Source organism: Halichoerus grypus, chromosome 12 (assembly GCF_964656455.1).
Source record: "Halichoerus grypus chromosome 12, mHalGry1.hap1.1, whole genome shotgun sequence".
NCBI classification, from domain to species: Eukaryota; Metazoa; Chordata; class Mammalia; order Carnivora; family Phocidae; genus Halichoerus; species Halichoerus grypus.
In genome coordinates, this window is record NC_135723.1 from 79,677,714 (window position 1) to 79,690,890 (window position 13,177).

Sequence of the window (13,177 nt, forward strand, 5' to 3'; positions counted from 1 at the left end):
GTTAATACATGTAAAGTGCTCTGAACAATTTCTTCATCATAGGGTGATTAAAATTAAATAATACACAGAAAGTACTTAGAAAATTGCAGGTCATTGTATGCACTTACTGAATGTTAATTATTATGACACTGCTATTATCAGATTATCAGTTGCTACATTTCCAATCAGATCATTTTAAAGCTCTACTACTAGCTTATAGAAACTAGTAATTAGAGGATTAATATTTCCTGTTTTCAGCAAGATGGTCAATTAAAATAAGGAGAACGAGAAAGAACCCTAAGCTTGCAAAACATGAAAGACACCTTACACCTTCACGGTCTGCAAATCTAGGATCAGAATTATAACTAAAAAAGCACCTCAGTTACAGTAAATATTTTTTTAAGATTTTATTTATTTGAGAGAGAGAGAGAGCTGGGGGGAGGAGTAGAGGGAGAGAGACAAGCAGACTCCGCACTGAGCACAGAGCCCACACAGGGTTTGATCCCAGGACCCTGAAATCATGACCTGAGCCAAAATCAAGAGTCTGACACCCAAACGACTGAGCCACCCAGGCACCCCCAGTTTAAGGATGGCACCTAAAGCAGGTTTAGGTCAGTAACACACCAAATAAATAATCATGTACTATATCTCAACAGAATTTTCACTTTTACACACATGGTAAACCTATCTTAAGCAGGGACTGCCTGTCCCCCATCCCTAATACTTCTGATGTTAGAAACCCACTGCCTCTCTCCAGGGACAAGCACCTCTGTTGAAGCTCAACAGAGATTCTCTCCCCAAAATTTAGAATTATAAACTGAGTCACAGGACTGAGGGTTGAAGGAGGAGATGACTGGAATTGAGAGAAATTCCACCAACTCCTGCTATTGTTCTCAGAACTTCCCAGCCTCCTGCTGTTCCTGAAGTTTTATTGTTCAATTCTGTTCCGGATTCCAAGGGATCCTGATAGCCAATAAATTCCTTTTTGCTTAAGCCAGCCAGAACTAGTTTTGTTATTTATACCAAAGAACCTTAACTAACAATACACTTGTTAAAGTAAATTTTTATGGGGCGCCTGGGTGGCTCAGTTGGTTGGGCGACTGCCTTCAGCTCAGGTCATGATCCTGGAGTCCCAGGATCGAGTCCCACATCAGGCTCCCTGCTCAGCAGGGAGTCTGCTTCTCCCTCTGACCCTCTTCCCTCTCGTGCTCTCTATCTCTCATTCTCTCTCAAATAAATAAATAAATAATCTTTAAAAAAAAAAAAAAGTAAATTTTTATATTCAGTACATTCTCATACCTCTGAGTTCTTAATGGAACGAGAAAGGACACATTTTCCACTATATGTATATGCCCAACTGTATAAATGGGGATCTGAAATTTATACTTTCCTTTGGCCTGAAGTATTTTAATAGCCTAAGAGGACACTCTGCTTCTATTTTATTTTCCATATATTCTTGTCATTTTTAATTTTTAAAAATTTTAATTTTTTAAATTTTTTTTTTTTTTTTAAGATTTAATTTGAGAGAGAAGGAGAGCAAGCGCATTGCACAGAGAGGGAGAAGCAGATTCCCTGCTGAGCAGGGAGCCTGATGCGGGGCTTGATCCCAGGACCCTGAGATCATGACCTGAGCCGAAGGCAGATGCTTAACCGAATGAACCACCAAGGCACCCCGTCAATTATCTTTTAATGTATAGGTTCTTGCTCAAAAAACATAATAGGTTCCTATTTGACAAGAATAAGGTCCAACTGTTTGGCAAGGATTCAAGCTCTTTCTTAACCTGAGGTAATTAACAACTTTATCTTCATCTCCTCCTATTAACCCAATATATATCAGATAGCAACTAAATAATCTGCAGATGCCCATCCATACATACCATACTTCTCATCTTAACTCATGATGTTTGTTTACTCTGCTGTAATATTATGTTTGAAACTTTTCAAATTCCATATACCTAGTTCAAATATCACACTCTTTGATCTAGTTTTTCCCCTATTTCCTCAAACACTTCTCCCTCTGCATATTCCCATGTTTCATTTACACATCCAATGAAGCACATATCATTGAATGACTTGTGATAGGTCCCTACACAGGGTCTGCTTCACCAATACACCATTCATCCTGTGAAAACAAGGGCCATGTATTCTCCAATTATGTATACTTAGCCCGAGGACAGTATTTTATATGCATTTTGCACTCATTCATTAGCTCAACTAAACTGAAAGCGGTGTCTTTCTTAGAATCATATCAGTTAGTGCTACATTACCAAAATTATTTTAAAAAATTTTTCAGAAAGGTAGAAATTGCTAGTCTGTAGTATATACATTATTTTTAGAAGAATGACGACAGTTCTCTTCTTGGCATTTCAATTAGTCATAAACATCAGTATGAAATGGTGAAAACCCCAAATTAATGCATCCCCATTTCTAATATTTTAAAGCCACAAACCATAGGAATTTGCTTCCATTTCAACCTCCATTCATAGACGAGAGAGGCAAGCCTTATCCTTCATCACTGAATTGACTTGGAACCTTTTTTTCATAATGCCAATATAATAATGATTTGATTATTGTAGCTTTATCAAAATCTTAAAGTCAGGTATGGTGGACCAACATTTTTCTTTGTTCAAGATTGTTTTGGCTATTCTAGGTCCTCTGAATTTCCATCTAAATTTTTAAAAAAGTGTTTCAACTTTTTCCTTCTGCGATTTTGGTTGGGATTATGTTAAATCTATTGATCAATTTGGTGAGAATGGGTATGTAACAATATTGAGTTTTCCAATCTATGAACATATCTCAATATTCATTTATTTCTAGGTATTTTCTTCATATGCAATTGTAAATGGTGTTGTTTAAAATTTTATTTTCGGGGCGCCTGGGTGGCTCAGACGTTAAGCGTCTGCCTTTGGCTCAGGTCATGATCCCAGGGTCCTGGGATCGAGCCCCACGGGGAGCCTGCTTCTCCCTCTCCCACTCCCCCTGCTTGTGTTCCCTCTCTCACTGTGTCTGTCTCTGTCAAATAAATAAAATCTTAAAAAAAAAAATTTCTTTTTATTTTCTAATTGCTAACATATACAAGTATGTAGTACATTGACCTTGTATCCTGAAACCTGTTAAACCTGCTAAATTCAATTATTAGTTCCAGTAGCTATTTTTTTTTAAGATTCTGTATTTTTTTAGATTCTGTAATATTTTTATGCATATAACCATGTCTTCTGTGAATAATGGAAGTTTTATTTTTTTCCTCCCCATCTTTATGCCTTTTATTATTCCTGCCTTATTTACCTAGCTTGGATTTCTAATACAATCTTGGATAGAAGTGGTAAGAACAGACATTCCATCCTTGTTCTTGATATTGGTGGGGGAAAGTATGCTTTTGTCATAGATATCCTTTTTCAAATTTAGGAAGTTGCTGTTTATGCTTAGTTTGCTGAGAACTTTTATCATGAATAATGTTCAATTTTGTCAGCTGTTTTTTCCGCATCTATTGAGATGATCTATATGATTTTTTTTTTCTATTTTGTTAATGAGGCAAAGTACATTGATGACCCCAGTTGGTCATGATTCTTTTTCATGAATTACAATTATCAAATGAATAACTGTATGGAAAAAAATGAATCTCTAAAGAAAAAAAAATGAAATGATCATTTCATCTGACCCCTTCTGCACTCCATATACAACAATGAATTAGAGATGAAAAAATTAGAAATGAAACCTAAACATAAAAAGTTAGAACCACAAAACTTCTAGAAGAAGCATTTAACTATCATTATAACCTTGGCATTGGCAAAGACTTCTTAGAACACAAAAAGCATTTTCTGGAAAAGAAAAAAAGGTAAATTAGACCTCATCAAAACTAAAATATCCAACCCATCAATAGATATCACTTAGAAAATAATTAGGCAAACCACAAACTGGGAGAAAATATTTGAGGTACATAAATGGCCTTGTGTCTAGAATAGATAAAGCACTCCCACAAGTCATTAATAAACAGAAAACTCACTAAATATATGAGGAAGAGTTGAAAAGCTACTTAAAAAACAAAGATACATAAATAGACAATAAATACGTGAAAGGTTGCATAACATTATTAACTGTCAGGGAAATGCAAATAAAAAACACTCTGAGACATTACTTCACACCTACTAGAATGGCCCAAATCAAAAAGACTGACCATACCAAATGGTGGAGGAGACATGGAACAATTAGAAGTCCCATACATTGTTGGTAAAAGTGTAAAATGGCACTAGCCACTTAGAGAACTACCTGAAAGTTTGTTATAAAAGATAAATATGTATCTTCCTACGACAATGTAATTCTTCTCCTAGATTTACCCCAAAGAAATAAAAACATGTGTGACATAAAAAACTTGTACAAGAACATTCACAGAAGCCTGACTTGTAACTGTCCCAAACGGAAAACAACTTAAATATCCATCAATAGGAGAATGATAAATAAAATGATATATTCCTCAATGGAACACCACTGAGCAATAAAAACGAATACCTATGCAGTAACACAAATGAATCTCAAAAACATGCTGAGTGAAAGAAGTCAAACAGGCAAAAACAAGGCCACTGTGATATAAATCAAAAAGTGATTGCTAGGGATGGGGTGGGGGGTAAGGAGAGGTAAGAATTAGAAAGTAATTAGTTCCATAGAGACATAGGAAACTTTATAAGGTGTTAGAGATATTCTTATTCTTTGTTTTTCTTGGGTGCTGGTTACACAAGTGTATCACATGTCAAAATTCATCAATTTTAGTATTTAGGTATATAAAAATTAAGTATATAAATCTGTGTGTTTTATTGTATGTAAACTATACCTCAATTGTTTTAAAAGTGAAAAATACCTTACTGTGATGAGTTTTAAAAACAAACTACCAAATTAATTACTTATGTTTGACATAAACTTGTTTGCAAGGTGGCTAGATAAAATAAGGGGAAAGTTGTTAGTAATAAATAGTAACACAAACTTCTTACTTGCTTTGAGAAAAAACCCATAATATCTTACTTTACAAGGGAGATACATAAAACTTTGTTATATTTATCTTCTCATTCATTCACTTTCATTTTATATTTTTTTCCCCAAGATTTTATTTAAATTAAAATTAGTTAATATAGAGTGTAGTATGTGTTTCAGGAATAGAATCTAGTGATTCATCACTTACATATAACACCCAGTGCTCATCACAAGTGCCCTCCTTAATGCCCATCACCCATTTACCCCATCCCCCCACCCTCCTTCCCTCTACCCTCAGTTTGTTCTCTATAGTTAAGAGTCTCTTATGGTTTGCTCCCTCTCTATTTTTATCTTATTTTATTTTTCCTTTCCTTCCCCTCTGTTCATCTGTTTTGTTTCTTAAATTCTACATATGAGTGAAATCATATGGTATTTGTCTTTCTCGGACTTATTTTGCTTAGCATAATACACTCTAGCTTCATCCATGTCATTGCAAATGGCAAGATTTCATTTTTTTTGATGGCTGAGTAATATTCCATTGTATATCTATACACCATTTCTTCTTTATCCATTCATCAGCTGATGGACATATGGACTCTTTCCATACTTTATTGTCAATTCATTCACTTTCATTTTAAAATTGAAAAATAGCTCTAATACTTAAGAAAAATCATATCCAGGACTCAGGAAAATGACACTTAAGAAATCAAAACATTTTCATGGAATTAAATTTAAAAATTTATTGCTATTTATATTTGTTTAATGTTACTTAGTATTAATGGTCCCATAAGTAGGGCTATATAGCAAATGGGCACTTTCAAGAACTACAAAGAACACACTAGATTATCATAATAAAAGGCACAAGGACAGTGTAATTTGATAAAGTCAAATTTTAAATGTGCTTATCCCTTTAAGCAATTCTATTTCTTTGAAATTATCATAGTAAAATAACAGATCAAGTCTGTGAAGATAGATGGAATATATGTATACACACAAATGTTAGGAAGAATGTTAGGAAGAATAAAAAGAAAAGAGAAAATTAACTGTCTATCTCTAGGAAATTGGTCAATCTTCTATAATGTGTCCATCCACTGAAAACAGTATACTTACTGACATGAAACAATGTCAATAAAAAATTAATTATCTATATTTGTCTGGGGGCGTCTGTTGAGATTAAGTACACGTTTTTATTTATCATTCACTAATTCATGAAAAACAAAACCTAGAAGGATATACACAAAAACATTAATAAGAGTTATTTCTGGGTGATGGGGTTTATAGATGATTTTCCATTTTTATCATTATTACCTTGTGAACTGCTTGTCTGCACTGCCCAGTAAAAATATAATGTGAATCATATAAGCAATTTCAAATTTTCTAGTAGCCAATATGTAAATAAAAAGTAGATGAAATTAATTTTAATAAATTTTTCTTAACTGAATATATTTCTTAAACTATCATTTCAGCATATAATCAATATTAAAATCTTTTTTTAAAGTTTACTTATTTAAGCAATCTTTACACCCAACGTGGGGCTTGAGCTCATGACCCCGAGATCAAGAGTCACATGCTCTTCTGACTTAGCCAGCCAGACACCCCAATATTAAAATCTTAGTGAAATATTTTGCATTCTTTTTGGTACTAAGTCTTAGAAATCCAGTGTGTATCTCACAGTTACTGCACATCTCAATTTGAACTAGTAATACCTCAAGTGCTCAACAGACACATGTGGCTAATGGTTACCAGGTATGTTATCAGACAGTGAAGGTCTTCATCTTTGTAATAAGCACTGTATTTTTAATGAAAAGGCAAAGTCATTTTTTAAATAATCAGTCACTTGACTTTTCCCAAAGTCTCACACCTGAATATTACATAGTTTTTTGAGTTATTCAAATTGTTTCCTAGCATTCTGTGGGAAAATTCTGTTTTTAGAAATGAACAGGTTGGTCTGAGCTCATGGAAGAAAGATACAATACAAAAATTAAATAAAAATGTAGCACTAACAGTCTTTCAGTATATAGGTGGGTGTATGCATAAAGCCAATTCCCTGATTTCCACATGTTTTAATAGTGAATTCCTGATGGTTAAATTCAATAAATATTAACTGATTAGCTATATACTATGAACATTATTTTGAGGTCTTTTTTTTATTATTATGTTATGTAAATCATCATACATTACATCATTAGTTTCTGATGTAGTGTTCCATGATTCATTGTTTGCATATAACACCCAGTGCTCCATGCAGAACGTGCCCTCTTTAATACCCATCACCAGGCTAACCCATCCTCCCACCCCCCTCCCCTCTAGAACCCTCAGTTTGTTTTTCAGAGTCCATAGTCTCTCATGGTTCGTCTCCCCTATTTTGAGGTCTTTTAAAGTGAGATTAAGATTATTCAGAGTATGTTTAATCAAATAAAGAATTAAAATAACTTCTGCTTTAGAAACTTCTCTGAGTTCTAAAAAATAAGAAAAAGATCATAATCATTAGATGTATCAAACACAGGCTTGAAAAATTAAGGATTCATTCAGTATACTTTTAAATAAACCTAAGAATTCCTATTGGAGGAATTTTCTCCTCCTACTGGAAGTAAGAATTGCATCAAATGTCTCTTCAGAAGCCACACAAACAACAGAGTGGCGTAAAATATTTAAAGTGCTAAAAGAAAAACCCACAATTCGGGCGCCTGGGTGGCTCAGATGGTTAAGCATCTGCCTTCAGCTCAGGTCATGATCCCAGGGTCCAGGGATCGAGCCCCGCATCGGGCTCCCTGCTCAGCGGAGAGCCTGCTTCTCCCTCTGCCTCTGCCTCTCTCTCTCTCATGAATAAATAAATAAAATCTTTAAAAAAAAAAAAAAAAAGAAAGAAAAACCCACAATTCTGTATCCAGCAAAATTATCCTCAAAAGTAGATAAGTACTTTTTAAGACAAACAGAAATTGAATTTGTTCCCACTAGACAAGAAGCCTACATGCAATAAGTATTAAAAATTCTTAAGAGTGAAGCAAATGATATAAGTCAGAAACCTGAATATACTTGAAAGAAAAGTGTTAGAGAAGGAATAAATAAAGGTTAAATAAAATTTTTTATTTTTATCTAACAGGTAACAGCAACAATGTATTCAGTGATTATGGCTTATAGATCAGTGAAATGAATGAAAGCAATGTTATAAGGGATGACATGGAAGAACTGGGAGTACTCTGTTATAAAGTCCTTATATTACCCATGAGGCAACAGTGTTATTTGATACTGGGTTTAGACTGACTGTAAATGTATACTGCATGAGGCAGGAAAGCCACTAAAAAAATTTTTTTAAGAAATATAATTGATATGTTGAGAGGAAAGAAAATGGAATCATATAAAATGCTCAATTAAAATCAACCAAAGCTTGGGGCGCCTGGGTAGCTCAGTCAGTTAAGCCCTCGACTCTTGGTTTCAGCTCAGGGCACGATCTGGCAGTCCTAATATCAAGCCCCACGTTGGGCTCTGAGCTAGCCCAGCGGCTACTTCAGTTTCTCTCTACTTCTCCCTATACCCTTCCCCGCCACTCACATGTGCACATGCTCCCTCTCTAAAATAAATAAATAAATAAATAAATAAATAAATAAAAAAGAAACACAAAGCAGAAGAAGAGTGGAAGAGAAAAAAGAAACAAAAAACAAGGGCAACAAAGAGAAAATAACAATATAGTGGATATTAATCCAATTATTATCAGTAATCACTTTAAATGTAAATGCACTAAATATACTAATTAAAAGACAGTGACTATGAGAGTGGATTAAAAAATAGAGCCAAGTATATACTGTTTACCAAAAAAAACCATTTTAATTATAAAGACACAGATAATTAAAAGCAGAGAGAAAAATATACTATGCTAACACTAAATGAAAGAAACCTGGAGTAGCTATATTAATTTTGGGCAAAGCATGCTTCAGGGCAAGGAAAATTATGGGGAATGAAGAGGCATATTACATAATGATAAGGAGACCACTTCTCCAGGAAAATATAACAATACTTAATATGTTTGCATTTAACAACAGAGCATCAAAATACATGAGGCAAAAGCTGATAGAACTGCAAGAAGAAATAGATGAATCCACTATTTAAGCTGGAGACTCCAACACTATTCAATCCATAATTGACAGATCTAGCAGGCAGAAAATCAGTGAAGACTCAACACTATTCATCAATAAACTGGATCTAGTTCACATTTATAGAATACTTCATTCAACAGCAAAATACACATTCTTCTCAGGTCCACATGGAATAATCACCAAGAGAGACACAATTCTGGGCCATAAAATGCAACTTAAATTTAAAAGAAGAGAGGGGCGCCTGGGTGGCTCAGTCAGTTAAGCATCTGCCTTTGGCTCAGGCCATGATCCCTGGGTCCTGGGATTGAGCCCCTCGTAGGGCTCCCTGCTCAGCAGGGAGTCTGCTTCTCCCTCCCCCACCCCCGCTCAGGATCTCTCTCAAATTAATAAAATCTTTAAAAAAGTAAAAATTAAAAAATAAAAGAACAGAAATCATGCAAAGTATGTTCTCAGACAACAATGTAAAAATCAATAAAAGAAATTTTCAAAATATTTGGAGTTAAACATACTGCTAAATAACAGGGGTTAAAAAGGTCTTGAGAAATTTTTTAAAATTTATTTATTTATTTATTTGAGAGACAGAGCAGAGAGAGAGAGAGCACATGAGCGGTGGGGAGGGCCAGAGGGAGAGGGAGAAGCAGACTCCCCGCTGAGCAGAGAGCCCCCACACAGGGGTTCGATCCCAGGACCCTGGGACCACAACCCGAGTCAAAGGCAGACGCTTAAACAACTGAGCCACCCAGGGGCCCCAGGTCTTGAGAAATTTAAAAAGTAATTTGGAATTAAATGAAAATGAAAATAAAACTTACCAAAATTTGTGGCATGAAGCAAAAGCAGTGCTTAGAGAGAAATTTATAGCATTGAATGCATGTAAAAGTGAAGAAAAAAAGGGAAACAGTCAGATCAAACCGTAAGAGCTTTATATGAAGCCTAATTGTATTGGAGGCTTAGAGGGGTAAAAGGGTATTTTAACTTTTGCCACTATATAGTGCATTGTGTGTGTGTATATTTCAAACAATAGTATAAGTGGATATTACTTTTGCACTCTAAAACAACTTTAAATGGCTAATACATATGATAAGAAAATTATAAAACTACAGAATGAAATAAGAACTAAATAGTAAATAAAAGAGACTTGCTTTCCAATGGGAAGCCACAATATGTCAATTCTTCCTAAATTAATCTACAAATTCAATGCTATTCCAAATCAAAGCAAATATTGTCTGGTGAGGGACAGAGGTGGGAGGTAAGTCCTGAAAAAATACAAAGCACAGGCACATAAAAATAGCCAGAAGATACTGAAAAGGAGAGTAATGAGGGACTTAATGATAATCAAACTGTACCATCATTATAAAGCTACATTCATTAAAATTCTGTAGCAGGCAAAGAAATAAATGAAATAAACTGAAGAGAATGCAGAACTACATGTAAGTAAGTACATCTGGAAATTTAGTAAATAATAAAGGTCGCATTTCAAATAGATGAGAGAAAAAATTGTTCAATAAATGGTACTGGGACAACTAGCCATTTGTAAAAATATAAAGCTGGATTTCTACTATACTCATTTTCCGAAGTCATTTCCAGAAAGATCAAAGATAAGATGTTCACCATAAAAATACTAAGAAAATTGAGTAAATATTTTTGTAATTCTAAGCTAGGACAGTATTAAATAAAAAGTTGATATAATAGGAAGATTATTATATCAAACCGTACAAAACTTTGAATCCCATTCAATGACCAGAAACACCAAGTATACTTCTGTCAAAAGATAAATGACAAACTGCCAAAAAAATACTGTAATATACAGTAACTATCCCTAAAGAATTCTTCAAATAACTAAGAAAAAAAACAACCCCACAGAAAAAAATGGTCTAAAGACAAGAACAAATAATTCACAGAAGAAATATCAATAACAGACATGAAAAGATATTTAACTTCACTAAAAACTACAAATCAAACAAGATTTTTTTTGACCAGTAAAACTGTCAAAATGGAGGGACGCCTGGGTGGCTCAGTCATTAAGTGTCTGCCTTTGGCTCAGGTCATGATCCCAGGGTCCTGGGATTGAGCCCCGCATCGGGCTCCCTGCTCGGTGGGAAGCCTGCTTCTCCCTCTCCCACTCCTCCTGCTTCTGTTCCCTCTCTTGCTGTGTCTGTCAAATAAATAAATAAAATCTTAAAAAAAAACCAAAACTGTCAAAATGGAAATGATTTTGCAATCCTAGTGTTGATGAGAATATATGGAGTTTAGAAACTGCTTTGTAGTTGTTGTTGTTGTTTCTAAACAGCAGTATATATTAATTTTTTTAAAGATTTTATTTATTCATTTGACAGAGAGAGAGAGAGAGAGAGCACAAGCAGGGGGAGCAGCAGGCAGAGGGAGAGGGAGAAGCAGGCAGCCCGATGTGGGGCTTGATCCCAGGACCCTGAGATCATGACCTGAGCTGAAGGCAGACACTTAACCGACTGAGCCACCCAGGCGCCCCAATACTTTTAATGTTCATGTCCTCTGACTTCATTTCTTAGAATTCATTCCATAGAATTAGTTTAGAAAGGATACATAAAAATATGTATTTGGATGTTCACTATAGCACTTTTTCTTTTTTTTTTTTAAGATCTTATTTATTTGTCAGAGAGAGAGCGCACAAGCAGGGGGAGCAGCAGGCAGAGGGAGAAGCAGGCTCCCCACTGAGCAGGGAGCCTGATGTGGGGCTTGATCCCAGGACCCTGAGATCATGACCTGAGCTGAAGGCAGATGCTTAATCGACTGAGCCACCCGGGTGTCCCTTATAGCACTTTTTCTAAAAGCAAAAACTTGGAAAGTAAAAAAATACCTATTGTTCAGGACTGAATTATGTCTCCTTAAAAGATATATTGAAGTTCTAACACCTGTATCTACGAATGGACCTTACTTTGAAAGAATGGCTTTGCAAACAAAACCACATTAAAATGAGGTCATTAGGACTGACATTAATCCAATAACTGGTGTCCTTGCAAGAGAAAACACAGACAGGTAGAGAACACCATGTGATTACATAGATAGAGATTAGAGTCATGAATCTCTAAAACAGGGAACATCAAGGATTGCCAGCAACGCCAGAAGCTAGGAGAGAGGCATGGCACAAATTCTCTCAGTGCCTCCAAAAGGAACCAACCCTGCTAACACCTTGATCTGACTGCTAGCCTCCAAAGTGAGCAAGAATAAATTTGCCTTTTAAGGTACCCAGTTTGTGATACTTCATTATGGTAGCCCCAGAAAACTAATATACCTATCAACAGTTACAATAAGTTACAAGAAACTCACGAAACAGAGGATGTAGTAATAAGAAGGATGCAACAGATATAAACAAACATATGAAAACAGATATAAACAAACATATGAAAGATATATTAATATAAGTGAAAAACTGTTTCAGAACAGCATGTATATCATTTTTCAGATAAATTAAAGAGAACATCTTTCTCCCCCTCCAACTCCTCACTGAAATCCACCCTTCTCAAATACTGGCCAAGTCAAATATGGGTTAGACTACTTCCCTCTGTAATCCTGACCCGCACCAACACCTTCGTAGATGGAATTCACTCCCAAGGCCTCAATAATCAACACTCTGCAAAGGATTCCAAAAGCTCTACTCCTACAATTCCTACTATCAGGAGTTTCTGTTGTTATCTGCAATTCACACAGCCAACTAAATACTGCCAATTTTTTCTTCACAACATTTCTATTACATAGCCTTGGCATAGCAACTAGATTTCATCTATGTGAACTTGGACTGATTGGTAGTGGCTGCCTGTAGGGATATGCTGAGTATTCAGAGACCATATCTGGACATAGCAGGAAAAAATGCTATGAGTGATAGTGGTGTCTGCCATGTACACAAAGACCATGGATTTACTATACCTCATAACTCTTTTTTTGTTCCAGATACTGCTACAATTCAGGTTCCTTAGCCAGGCCAGGTCAGCTAAGATAATGAATATGAAAATGTTTACTAAACTTTAAACCATTACTGAATTATTTCCATTATGAATGTAATTTCTAGTTTTCCCCATCTCTAGATCCTTCTAGCTTGACATTTTTTGAATCAAAAATCTTTCTGACCCTTTACTACTTAAGGACTAAAGCTCAACCTCTAAGTCTGA